The following is a 13,739-nucleotide window of genomic DNA, read 5'->3' on the forward strand; positions in this document are numbered from 1 at the left end:
AGTAATAACTGCTAAATCATGTGTGATCCTGACTATGACTCCTTAGTAACTCAAATTCTTTCTTTCTGACTTCTTGTAATAGTATTTGTTCTTTGACCTGGAAGCTCTGGATTTTGAGTATAATGTTTCTGGGTATTTTCTTTTCTTTTTTTTCTTCCTAGGAGATGACCAATGCCCTTTGGCTCTAAGAAGTCTTCTTTTTTTAGTACTTGAAAAAAGATTCTTTTTTTTTCCCAGTCAGAGCTTTCAGGTAGTCCAGTGGTTCTTAAATTATCTCTCCTTAATCTGCTTTCTAGATCATCTTTTCCCCCCTAATTTTAGATACCCTATGTTTTCTTCTATTTTCCCCCAGTGTTAATTCCCTTTCTAATGATCTCTTCCATTACTCTATTTTTCCCCTTTAGTGTTTTTGTTTCATTTATAAAAACATTTTGAAATTTCAAAAAACTCTTGTTTTATCTATTCTTGGACTTCTAGTTGGAATAGCAAACATACTGGGTTTTTCTTTAATGCTTTGCTTATAGATATTTTGGAATCATTTTCTTTGAGTTTGTGTCTTGAGTGTCCCTGTCATCATAATTTTTATAGTGGCACTTTTTTTTTTGTTCACTCAGGCTACTTCCTGGCATTAGACTTCTTATTAGGGTTGGCTCTGTATATTTCTAGAAGGGATGTTTGGACTTGCTGTTGCTTTTTAGGGATATTGAGTAAAATATTAATTTAGGATCCCAGGGATAGCTCAGGTTGACAACCTACTAATTTTCAGTGCTCTCAGAATGGTCTGATCCAGGGCAATCTGATAGATGCACCCCTGTTCTAAGATCTTCAAGTTGGGACTGAGCAAAAACCTATTGACTTGCCCGATTTGGAGTTCCAGAGTTTTGCTGGTCCAGAGTAACAGAACTTCAGGTTCCCCTTTGGTCTGAGATTCTTACCCTTGTCATTCCGTTGCAGGCTTTAGAGTGAGTTAGAGGCTAGAACCAAAACCATTCTCCACTCTTGGGGTTAGAGCAATGTAGCTGTTGCTTCCTTCTGAACTGGCTCTTTGCTCAATACAGAACTTAAAAATTTTCTTTTTCTGGTCTATACATGTATTATTGTACAAAATACATTTCTATATTTTTCATTTTTGTAAGATATAATGGTTAAATTGGGAGTTTGACTAAATAAGAGAGTTATAAAAAAGTGATTGCTAATTATTATCCCTTAAGTCAGGAAAACTATTATTAGCAGCTTTTAGCTGCTTTGTTTAATTGGAATATTAGTTAAAAAAAGGGAAATGTTGAAGGGAAAGAGATAAGGAGACTGCCTAGCCTGCCCTAAATGCTAATCCAGTGAAATGAAGCTCTCTCCCAACAGAGTTCCAATCTCCACATTGAGAATCCTAGTCACTCACCAGCAAACTGGGCAGTATCCAGGCAAGGTTCCAATGCAGAAAAACTCTTGTAAGCTAAGCTCACTGAGGCATCAGTGAACTCAATAAGAAAGTCCCTGACTCCAAGAAGCCCCAAAACCAAAAGTCAAAGTCCCAAAACCAAAAGCTCCAGTCAAAAGGCCCAAAGCTCTAAGGAGCCAGCCTCCAAAATAGTCCAAAGGAGAAAATCTAAGGACAAGAGACTCCAAAGAAGAACTCCAAAGGAGAAGTTTCAAGGAGAAGTCCCTTGGACAGGAAGTTCAGGACTTTTTATAGTCCTTTTTCCTCATCACTTCCTGTTCCTTCCCCACTTTATGGGAACCAATCTCAGTCTTTCAATTTGCCTAGCATTGCCAAGATGGGGTGTGTGTGTGGTGGGGTGCAGTGGCCTCTGGAGTTGTCACCCATTCTAGCAAGTGACTTGTGAACTCTCATACTTAGTGACTGTTAAGGTAACAAGTAGGGGTTCTTAAGTTTTTGATTGATTAACTTAAATGTTGCTGATTGATAAAGACAGTTTGATTCACTTTTTAGAAAGAGAATAATCATATAAAATCAAAACCTCAAAACAAAAACCCAAATAAGTAAGTGAAATATTGCATACTTTCATTTGCATTTTGACACCAACAGTTCTTTCTATTGAGATGGCATTCTTTGTCATACGTTCCTTAGAACTGTTCTGCATCATTGTGTGGCTGAGAGTAGCTAAGTCTACCACAGTTGATCATTCTATAATATTGCTGTTACTGTGTACAATGTTCTTCTGGTTTTGCCTATTTCACTCTGCATAGTGTCCCAATTTTGTCACATCCCCTCCAACATTTATCATTTTCCTTTATTGTTGTATTAGACAATCTGATATATGGGAAGTGGTATCTCAGTAAATTGCATTTCTCTAATCAAGAGGAATTTAAAACATTTTTTCATATGATAATTTCTTCATCTGAAAACTGCTTATTCATATCCTTTGACCATTTGTCAATTGGGGAATGACATATTCTCATAAATTTCACTTAGTGTGAATATTGGATTTGGCTATCCCCTGATTATAATAATGAAGGTACTTAGCTCTTCCTTTATTAGGAAGATAAAATTGTAATCCCCAGTCTATTTTTAGATTTTAATACCCCAAAAGTGTTAACCCAGTATTTAAAAAAGATCTACCTATTTTAACTACAAAAAGGTGCAAACTAACTACAAAAGGTGTGAACATCCATTTCATACATTGAGTGGGCAGTCCTGGAGAGGAGTGTCTGCTGTGATTGGTAGATGTAAAATTTAGGGGAGGTGACACAAGAGAAAAATATCTTTAAAGAGAGGAAACAGAGGCACACAAGATGAATCGATAAGATTGAGAGATCTTCCGTCACTCAGAGTTGGACTGGATAGACAGACACTTGAGGCTCAGAGACTGGAAGAAAGACACTCAGACTTGGAGTGAAGACACTTGGCTGTGGAACTGGACCCCTGGAGGAGCTTGTGCAGGAGACCTCAGACTGCTTTCCTTTTAGACGGTCACTATGGTAAGAGTAAAGGCTGATTTAGTTTCCTTGTCCTTTTTGGAGGTGTGAACCTCTGAGAAAGGCCCATCATCTTTGAGACTCCTTTCCCCTGGCTGGGGCTTAGAATTTCTACTTGATTCAGAGGAAGCTGGAGCTTTCTCTCTCTCCCCTTTCCCTCTTCCTTAATATCTTCCCTCTATTGTAAATAAACTACCATAAATTTCATTTACTTTAGTAATTCATTTTGGGATTTAGAAATTAAATCCCTGGTGACCACCAATTAAAATATTCAGATCCAACCATAATTAAATTTAACACTTAGTTCTCTATATAGCTGAGAAAAATATATGGAACACCTCATGAATTTGCATGCCATTCTTGCACAGGGACCATGCTTATCTTCTCTGTATTGTTCCAATTTTAGTATATGTGCTGCTGAAGCTAGCACTTTCCTCAATCAGCCCTAAATAATGACCTGGAACTAGGTAGTAACAGATCTGCCAATTAGCACCTATTCTTGTACCTTGAAAAAAGTTGAACCTCTCTGTAGGGGTCTATGACCAGTTCTTGTCTTGGTATAACAGCATCTCTCTGCATTGGAATGCTCTGCAGGCATTCTCCTTCACAGACCCCAACCTCAGTGTCCATAAATTTTTCTGTCTGGTCCTCTTTACTGATCTAGGTTATAAAAAAAGACTAATTGGGAGTAGCTAAATGGCTTGGTGGATTCAGAGGCAGACCTAGAAATTGGAGGTCCTGGGTTCAAATCAGATCTCAGATACTTCCTAGCTCTGTCACCCTGGACAAGTCACTTAACCCCAATTGCCTAGCCCATACCACTATTCTGTCTTAGAACCAATACATAGTATTGGTTATAAGATAGAAAGTAAGGGTTTAAAAAAATAAAAAATACTAATCGTGATTTTTTTTCATTTATTTCTCAACAGTCTAATGTGTTTTCTAGATCTTTGTGGAGTTGTATGTGGAGGGAGAGGGATGAGAACTCAGTTATGCTTCTTCCTACTTCTGTCATCTTGACTTTGGTATCCTTAGGTACCTTTGGTCCTAGTAGATCTGGGTAGTTTTCATTTCTGATTTCTTAAAGCATAGGATGCAGTATTTTTTTTTTTAATCATGATCACGTGGCCTATTTCCTAGGTCAGTTTTTTAAAACCCTTACCTTCCATCTTGAAATAAATATTGTATATTGCTTCCAGGGTAAGAGATCAGTAAGGGCTAGGCAATGGGGATTAAGAGACTTGCCCAAGGTCACACAAGTAGGAAGTGTCTGAAGCCATAGTTGAACCCCCAGGCCCTCCAATCTCTAGGCCTGGCTCTCAATCTACTGAGTAACCTATCTGCATCCCAAAGTTGTTGTTGTTTTTTAATTTGATCTATTTTTATCTTTAAAAATTTTCCTAATATTTTTGTCTCATAAAATCATTTATTTCTATTGTTCCATTCTAGTTTTTAGGTATCTACCACTTGCATAAATATTACTACTTTCTCTTTTAAACTATTTATTCTCCTTCCAATTGTTTCCTCTAGAGATTTATTTTATTTTTTTCCTCTTGCTTCATTTCTTCTAGGTATTCATATATGAAAAATAAATATATCTTTCCTTTGAAGTTTCTGCTTATTGTTAGTTGCTCGTTCTTTCTTTTATGGGATCTCTAGAACTACAATATTATTTTTACACCTACTATTATTTTCTTTGATTTACTCATTTCTCAGGTTTTAGTTACTGAACTGTAGTTTGGGGACAAAGTCTTGTTCTGTCCTCTGTTGTGCTTTTGGTTGGTGTGGCTGGCCTGTTTGATCTCACTCTTGGTCACCTGAGTTTCTGTGTTGATGTCCATCTCTCAGGATTAGGCCTCCCTGGATCTTTGGAGTTCAAGAGAATTCCATATTCCTGGTCACTTTTGGTGCCTCAGGATAAAGTGTTAGGGATCTCAGAGACACTGAACCATGAATGTCTTGCCTAAGCACTGCCACTCCAGCCTGGTCAGTGCTACTTCCTCAGGCTAAGGTCCTTACCTGAGAATTTCTGAATACCCTAAGGCTTTCTCAGAGGAGCCTTCTGCTTCTATTGCCTCTGGATACAGAGTTCAGTAGGTAGTATACATCTTTGGGCATGCTGGTTTTTTGTTGCTATTTCTGGCTTTGCTATTATCCCTTTTTCTTTCTTTTTTTTTAAACACTTACCTTCCACCTTGGAGTCAATACTGTGTATTGGCTCCAAGGCAGAAGAGTGGTAAGGGCTAGGCAATGGGGGTCAAGTGACTTGCCCAGGGTCACACAGTTGGGAAGTGTCTGAGACCAAATTTGAACCTAGGACCTCCGGTCTCTAGGTCTGACTCTCAATCCACTGAGTCACCCAGCTGCCCCCTGTTAGCCCCTTTTCTTAATGCCTTTAGGTTTATGTTTTGTGGAGTTCTGGAGTGGAAAAAATCACTTGTTCTGGTTTTTCATTGGATTCTTGATCATTATTCAATCTGGTGAGAAATTAAGAAGTTTTTCTAGGCAATATCACTGCTAGGTTTGTACCCCAAAGAGATAATAAGGAAAAATATGTGTACAAAAATATTTATAGCCATGCTTTTTACAGTGGCAAAAAAATGGAAAAGGAGTGTCTATTGATAGGGGGAATGGCTGAACAAGTTGTGGTATATGTTGGTGATAGAATATTATTGTGCTCAAAGGAATAATGAACTGGAGGAATTCCATGTGAACTGGAACAACCTCCAGGAAGTGATGCAGAGTGAGAGGAGCAGAACCAGGAGAACATTGTACACAGAGACTGATACACTTTGGTACAATCATATGTAATGGACTTCTCCATTAGTGGCAATGCAGTGATCCAAGACAATTCTGAGGGACTTATGAGAAAGAACACTATCCACATCCAGAGGAAGAACTGTGGGAGCAGAAACACAGAAGAAAAACATTTCCTTGATCACATGGTTCAATGGGGATATGTTTGGGGATTTTGACTTTAAATAATTCTATTACAAATATTAATAATATGGAAATAGGTTTTGAACAATGATACATGTGTAACTCAGTGGAATTGCTTGACAGCTCCAGGAGGGGAGAGGGAAAAGGGGAGGGAAAGATCATGAATCATGTCACCATGGAAAAATATTCTAAACAAATAAATAAATTTTTAAAAAAAGTTTTGCTGGAGTAGGTATTTTGGATCTGGTTGGTCTATCTCTTCTTCCACAGCCATCTTTTATACATACTTCTTCAAACTGCTTGTAGTACCTGGGGTAAATAAGCAGAACCAGGAGAACATTGTACACAGTAATAGCCAACGCTGCAATGATATGGGACAATTCTGAAGGCCATATGGTAGGGAATACTATCTACCTCCAGAGAAAGAATTGCTAGAGCCGGATGGATGTGGATCAAAACCTACACATCAGTGTATTTCTTCTTTTACTTTGGGATTTTGGTTTTACACGAGTGTGCTTTTACAGCAATGATCAATATAGAAGTGTGTTTTGCAGGACAATCCACGTATGGTCCAGATCAAATTGCTTACCATCTCTGAGTGGGGAAAGGGAAGAAAGGGAAGGAGATGGTTTGGATCTTATAATTTTGGAAAATGTATGTTAATAAAATTATTATTACATGTATTTGGAAAAACCAAACATCTTTGAATTGAAAAAAATGGTACTCAGGACAATGGTTTGCTTAGAAGTAGTCACTCAGTCAATGCTTATTGACTGATGTAAGGGTTAAAAAATTAAAGGGTTGGACTAAATTTATGAGAGTGTGGTCACCAGAAATTATTACTCAAATCAGAATGACTTTATAGCAATTTATTTATAAAATAGAGAGAAAGAGTGAAAGTAAGGAAATGAGAGAAAGTAGATACTCTGGCCAGATCCAAATCAAGTGGTAAATTAAACAAGGGTTCTAGCCACAAGGCCTCCTCCAAGACAAGGGGCCTCTCTGGAGGCTTGTACCTCCAGAAAATCCAGGAAAGGGAGTCAGCCTTTTTCACTCACCCATGTGATACTTGTAAGAGGAAAATCAGAGAGCAGTCCAAGGTCCCTAGCCAGAGCTCCTCCAGGGCCAAGTTTGAAGTTGTTGACACTATTAAAGACTCTTTTTTCATCACTTCCTGTGCCTTTCTTCCACTTTACATGTACCTATTGAAACTATAGATTTGTTTAGGACTGCCCAGGAGCAGTCAGTGGGTTTCTGATTCATCACCCACTATAGCACACATGGGTCACAGACCTCCCCATACTTAAGGATAAGTGGGGTGTATACACTTCTGGTGATTAAATCTACAAATGGGCAAGGGAGAGTTAATCCCATCTTCACACTGAACAAATATGGAGGAAAAAAAAGATGTCTGCTCTTTATGGGCCCATCTTTCTTGTAATTAGTTTAGGCTTTGGAAGGTCTCTTCTAGCTGAGACCCTGTAATTTTTTCCTATTTGCCAGAACTGTTGATAGGAGTTATTCCCATGTTGTAGGGCTGGTTGGCATTTTTTCATTGTTGTTGACATACTAGTATTTACTTGTTTCTGGATTCCTTTATCCTTATCCTATGTGCTCAAGAGTTGTTACAGTATTAGTGGTTGTGGTAGTGGTGATAGTTCATTTTCGGGATTAACACCAAAACAACCACCAAACAGAAAAACCAGGAAGAATGAGATTCTTGTCTGTTTGCAATGTGAGGTCAATAGCCAGCCTATCTTACGTGGGTGCTGTCATTTCCTTAAATGAGTCACTGAACTTTACAGATGACCTGATGAATGGGGAAACTAGGCTAGAAAAGCAAACAGATTTGAACCCAACAGAATAAAAGATCAAGTCTCCTCCTACTGAACTTCCTTAATTTTAGACTTCATCCAAAAGGGTCCCAGAGTAAAAATAATATACTGTAATCTTAGGATGGGGATTTTTTTTTTGTTTGAGTATAAATTTAGGGTTAGCTTTTTTTGAGGGGGGAGGAATCCCCTATGTCTTTTGAGTCATAACATCTCCAAGGGGGTGGTACTACAAGTATTAATACCATTTTACAGATGAGGAAGCTAAGGATGATTAAAATGCTTCTTATTAGTAATAATAATAATGGCTAGCTCTTATATAGATGATTAAGGTTTTACAAATATTATGTAATAAAAAAATAAAAAAAATTATGTAATTAAAAATTTATTTGGCTAATATTGTAGAGTTAGGGAATGTTAGAGGTAAGATTTGAGTCCAAGTCCTCTTAGCTAGAAGTCTTCTAATCTGCCACATCTTGCTTTCTGATGAGGCCCCTTTTAAATAGAGGAAGTTGTAGTCTGAAAAAGCAGACAACTCTGATAATTACATAACAGGAGGAAAATTCAACTAAAGTCCTACTATGATGCCTCCTCCTCCTCCTCCTCCTCCTCCTCTTTTGGAAATGAATCTGGGTTCTTAGACTGTGACTAAAGAGCACAAGAGCCAACTGGTCCTACCAAATTAGAAACACTTGAAATATGAGCCTCTCAGACTATCTGATTTTTTCCAAGACTAGCCTAGCTAAGTTTGTAGAGACTTATCTGAATGCTAGCCAGTCAGTCAATGAAAATTTATTTAATCACCTACTATGTTCCAGGCACTGTGCTAAGTGCTGATGAGGATACAAAAATGGACAAAAACAGTCCCTGCCTTCAGATAGCCATTGTCTAATAATGGGGGAGACAACATGATGACAATTATGTACAAAGTAGATCTATCAGGATAAATTGGAGATAATTACAAAGAAAAGGCAATAGTAGAAAGAGAATATTAGAATTTTTCTGGTCCCTTTGACCACTTGTCTTGACCCATGTCTAGTCAGTGTAGTAAGTGAGTTTTTTTTACATCAATCAGTTAATACACAAGAATTTATAAAGTGCTTAGTAGGTACCAGATATTGCACTAAACCTTGGGGATACAAAGGAAAAACAAAAACAACTCCTGACCTCAAAAAGTTTACATTCTAATGAAGAAGACAACTTGTACATAAGTTGATACAGAATGGATTACGGTTACCTTGGAGAAAAAAGCACCAGCATTAAAAACAACAAACAAACAAACAAACAAAAAAAACTTCAGGGTTTGTGAAATACTTTTCTTACAATAACTTTATACAATAAGTAATGGCAATGTTATTTTCTTCATGCTATGAGGAAATAGAGGCCAAGTGGCATGCAACTAATCAGTACAAGTCAGAATCTGAAGTCCACACTGTTGTGACTTCAAGTCATTCAAGCCAGTGTTTTCTTTTTTTTTTAAACATTATTTTATTTGGTCATTTTCAAACATTATTCCTTGGAAATAAAGATCATTTTCTTTTCCTCCCCCACTCCCAACACCCCTCCCATAGCTGACGCACGATTCCACTGTGTATCACATGTGTCCTTGATTGGAACCCGCTTTCATGTTGTTGGTATTTGCATTAGGGTGTTCATTTAGAATCTCTCCTCAGTCATGTCCCCTCAAACCCTGTAGTCAAGCAGTTGCTTTTCCTTGGTGTTTTTACTCCCACAATTTGTCCTCTGCTTGTGACTAGTGTCTTTTCTTTTAGAACGCTGCAGAATATTCAGGGATGTTGTATTAACACTAATTGAGAAGTCCATTACATTCGATTATACCACAGTGTATCAGTCTCTGTGTACAATGTTTTCCTGGTTCTGCTCCTGTCGCTCTGCATCACTTCCTGGAGATTGTTCCAGTCTCCATGGAATTCCTCCACTTTATTATTCCTTTTAGCACAATAGTATTCCGTCACCAACATATACCACAATTTGTTCAACCATTCCCCAATTGAAGGGCATCCCCTCATTTTCCAATTTTTGGCAACTACGAAGAGCACAGCTATGAATATTCTTGTAAAGTCTTTTTCCTTATTATCTCTTTGGGGTACAAACCCAGCAGTGCTATGGCTGGATCAAAGGGCAGACAGTCTTTTAGTGCCCTTTGGGCATAGTTCCAAATTGCCCTCCAGAATGGTTGGATCAATTCACAACTCCACCAGTAATGAATTAATGTCCCAACTTTGCCACATCCCTCCAACATCCATTACTTTCCTTTGCTGTCATGTTAGCCAATCTGCTAGGTGTGAGGTGATACCTCAGAGTTGTTTTGATTTGCATCTCTCTGATTATAAGAGATTTAGAACACTTTTTCATGTGCTTATTAATAGTTTTGATTTCTTTAACTGAAAATTGCCTGTTCATGTCCCTTGCCCATTTATCAATTGGAGAATGGCTTGATTTTTTGTACAATTGATTTAGTTCTTTATAAATTTGAGTAATTAGACCTTTGTCAGAGGTTTTTGTTATGAAGATTGTTTCCCAATTTGTTGCTTCTCTTCTAATTTTGTATGCATTGGTTTTGTTTGTACAAAACCTTTTTAATTTGATGTAATCAAAATTGTTTATTTTACATTTTGTGACTCTATGTCTTGCTTGGTTTTAAAGTCTTTCCCTTCCCACAGGTCTGACATGTATACTATTCTGTGTTCACCTAATTTACTTATAGTTTCCTTCTTTATGTTCAAGTCATTCACCCATTCTGAGTTTATATTGGTGTAGGGTGTGAGGTGTTGATCCAATCCCAATCTTTCCCACACTGTCTTCCAGTTTTCCCAGCAGTTTTTGTCAAACAGTGGGTTTTTGTCCCAGAAGCTGGGGTCTTTGGGTTTGTCACATATTGTCTTGCTGAGGTCACTTACCACAAGTCTATTCCACTGATCTTCCTTTCTGTCTCTTAGCCAGTACCAAATTGTTTTGATGACCACTGCTTTATAATAGAGTTTGAGATCTGGGACTGCAAGGCCACCTTCCTTTGTATTTTTTTTCATTATTTCCCTGGATATCCTTGATCCTTTATTCTTCCAAATGAACTTTGTTATGGTTTTTTTCTAAATCAGTAAAAAAAAATTTGGAAGTTAAGTGGGTATGGCACTAAATAGATAAATAAGTTTGGGTAGGATGGTCATTTTTATTATATTGGCTTATCCCACCCATGAACAGTTAATGTTTTTCCAATTGCTCAGGTCTAGTTTTAGTTGTGTGGAGAGTGTTTTGTAGTTGTGTTCATATAGTTCCTGTATTTGTCTCGGGAGATGGATTCCTAAGTATTTTATTTTGTCTAAGGTGATTTTGAATGGGATTTCTCTTTCTAATTCTTGCTGCTGAGCTGTGTTGAAAATATGTAGAAATGCTGATGACTTATGTGGGTTTATTTTGTATCCTGCAACTTTGTTAAAGTTGTTGATTATTTCCACTAGCTTTTTGGTTGATTCTCTAGGATTCTTTAAGTAGAACATGTGAGATTTAAAATAGTGAAGCCCATAAACTGTAGTGAGTTAAAATGGTGGAAGATATAAATTGTGATAGATATAAGAGAGGGTGAGTAAATTGTTTTTAAATCAAATATAAGGTGGTCGCCAGGGAAATATTCCCAATTATTCAAATACCCAAGTCAACTGGGTTTTATAGAGATTTTTAATTAATAATATAATGAGGAATTAGAGAAAGAGAGAAAGAGTAGGAAAGGAATAATTATGAAGGGCCTCAAGCCAATATGGCCTAGACCTGAGTCTTAAGAGAGAAATCAGTCAGCTTTTTAACACTCACCACAAGGTCTGACTAAACAAGGATTCTAGTAACACCAGGCCAACTCCATCTCAGCTGATTTCACCAGAGAGAGCTCCAGCGAGACCTCCTTAGAGATTGTCCTCCAAGAGCTTCCCTTCTCCAGAGCCTCTCTCAAGAGATTCTTCCCAAGCGGTCCTCATCAGAGATCCTCCAAAAGGAATTCCTCCAAAAGAATATCTATCGAGAGATTCTGCTTTTTCTTATATAGGGGTTTTTCTCCCATGTCACCTCCCCTAAGTCCCTACATCTACCAATCACTGTAGACACTTTCCAAAGGACTGCCCATCTAAATTCCTGCTAAGTCAACCAATCTCCTCAGTAAGTCTGAATCAGAAAAAATGCTGCTGTGTCGACCAATCTCCTCAGTAAGTCTGAACTAGAGAAAACACAGCTGAGTCAACTAATCTCATCAAGAGAAAACTTGCCTGACCCTTTTAGGTACCTAGCATCCCATTGTATCAATTCTAAAAACAGGCCTGGCTCAAAGAACTCCTTGCCTTATTATAAGCATGGGTCCAAGTACTTTCATTGTTTAGCAAGGAGTTTTCTCTCCTAAAGCAGTCTTAAGTACGGGTAGAGTAGGGGTCCTCCAATAGCAAGGAGTTTTCTCCCCCAAAGCAGTCTTAAGTACGGTTGGAGTAGAGGTCCTCCCATTTCTGATCCTGGCGAGTTCTCACATCAAAATGGGGAATGTTTCTCAGTAGGGAATTTGTTCCAATTAAGAATTCTCCGATGGGGAAATTTTTAACATTCACAAGTCTGAGAGATTTCAAGATTTACAACCATCATATCATCTGCAAAGAGTGATAACTTGGTCTCCTCCTTGCCTATTTTAATGCCTTCAATTTCTTTTTCTTCTCTAATTGCTACTGCTAGTGTTTCTAGTACAATGTGAAATAATAGAGGTGATAATGGGCATCTTTGTTTCACTCCTGATCTTATTGGGAATGCATCTAGTTTATCCCCATTGCAGATGATGTTAGCTGATGGTTTTCAATATATACTGTTTATTACTTTTAGGAAAGACCCTTCTATTCCTCTGCTTTCTAGTGTTTTTAATAGGAATGAGTGTTGTATTTTGTCAAAGGCTTTTTCTGCGTCTTTTGAGATAATCATGTGATTTTTGTTGGTTTGCTTGTTGATATGGTCAATTATGAGGATGATTTTCCCAATATTGAACCAGCCTTGCATTCCTGGTATAAGGCCTACTTGATCATAGTGAATGACCTCCTGATCACTTGTTGGAGTCTTTTAGCTAGTATCCTATTTAAGATTTTTGCATCTGTGTTCATTAAGGAGATTGGTCTGTAGTTTTCTTTCTCTGTTTTTGACCTGCCTGGCTTTGGAATCAGTACTATGTTTGCGTCATAAAAGGAATTTGGTAGGACTCCCTCTTTACTTATTATGTCAAATAGTTTGTATAGTATTGGGATTAGCTGTTCTTTGAAAGTTTGATAGAATTCACTTGTGAATCCATCAGACCCTGAGGATTTTTTCTTAGGGAGTTCTTTGATGACCTGTTGGATTTCTTTTTCTGATATGGGATTATTTAAGAATTCTATTTCTTGTTCTGTTAATCTAGGCAATTTATATTTTTGTAAATATTCATCCATATCACCTAGATTGGCATATTTATTGCCATATAATTGGGCAAAATAGTTTTTAACGATTGCCTTAATTTCCTCTTCATTGGAGGTGAGGCCTCCCTTTTCATCTTTGATGCTGTTAATTTGCTTTTCTTCTTTCCTTTTTTAAATTATATTGACTAGTACTTTGTTTATTTTGTTTGTTTTCTCAAAGTACCAGCTTCTAGTCTTATTTATTAGTTCAATAGTTCTATCACTTTATATTTTATTAATATCTCCCTTAGTTTTTAGGATCTCTAGTTTGGCTTTCTTCTGGGGGTTTTTGATTTGTTCACTTTCAAGTTTTTTTATTTGCATTTCCAATTCATTGATCTCTGCCCTCCCTAATTTGTTAATATATGCACTCAGGGATATGAATTTTCCTCTGAGTACTGCTTTAGCTGCACCCCATAAGGTTTGAAAGGATGTCTCACCATTGTCATTTTCCTCAGTGAAATTATTAATTGTTTCTATGATTTGTTCTCTAACTAACCAATTTTGGAGTATCATATTATTTAATTTTCAATTAATTTTTGATTTGGTTCTCCATGTACCCTTA

At 37.3% G+C, this 13,739-nt stretch overlaps 1 non-coding gene across 1 annotated transcript; it reads right to left on the reverse strand.

Moving 5' to 3' along the window:
• Positions 1 to 3,257: 3,257 nt before the first annotated feature.
• LOC130456578 (U6 spliceosomal RNA) lies at positions 3,258 to 3,364 on the reverse strand. The gene has a single exon (XR_008915649.1). It is a non-coding gene; the product is annotated as a U6 spliceosomal RNA (small nuclear RNA).
• Between the last annotated feature and the right edge of the window lie 10,375 nt (positions 3,365 to 13,739).

The sequence above is a fragment of the Monodelphis domestica genome, chromosome 1 (genome assembly GCF_027887165.1).
Source record: "Monodelphis domestica isolate mMonDom1 chromosome 1, mMonDom1.pri, whole genome shotgun sequence".
In the NCBI taxonomy this organism is placed as follows: domain Eukaryota; kingdom Metazoa; phylum Chordata; class Mammalia; order Didelphimorphia; family Didelphidae; genus Monodelphis; species Monodelphis domestica.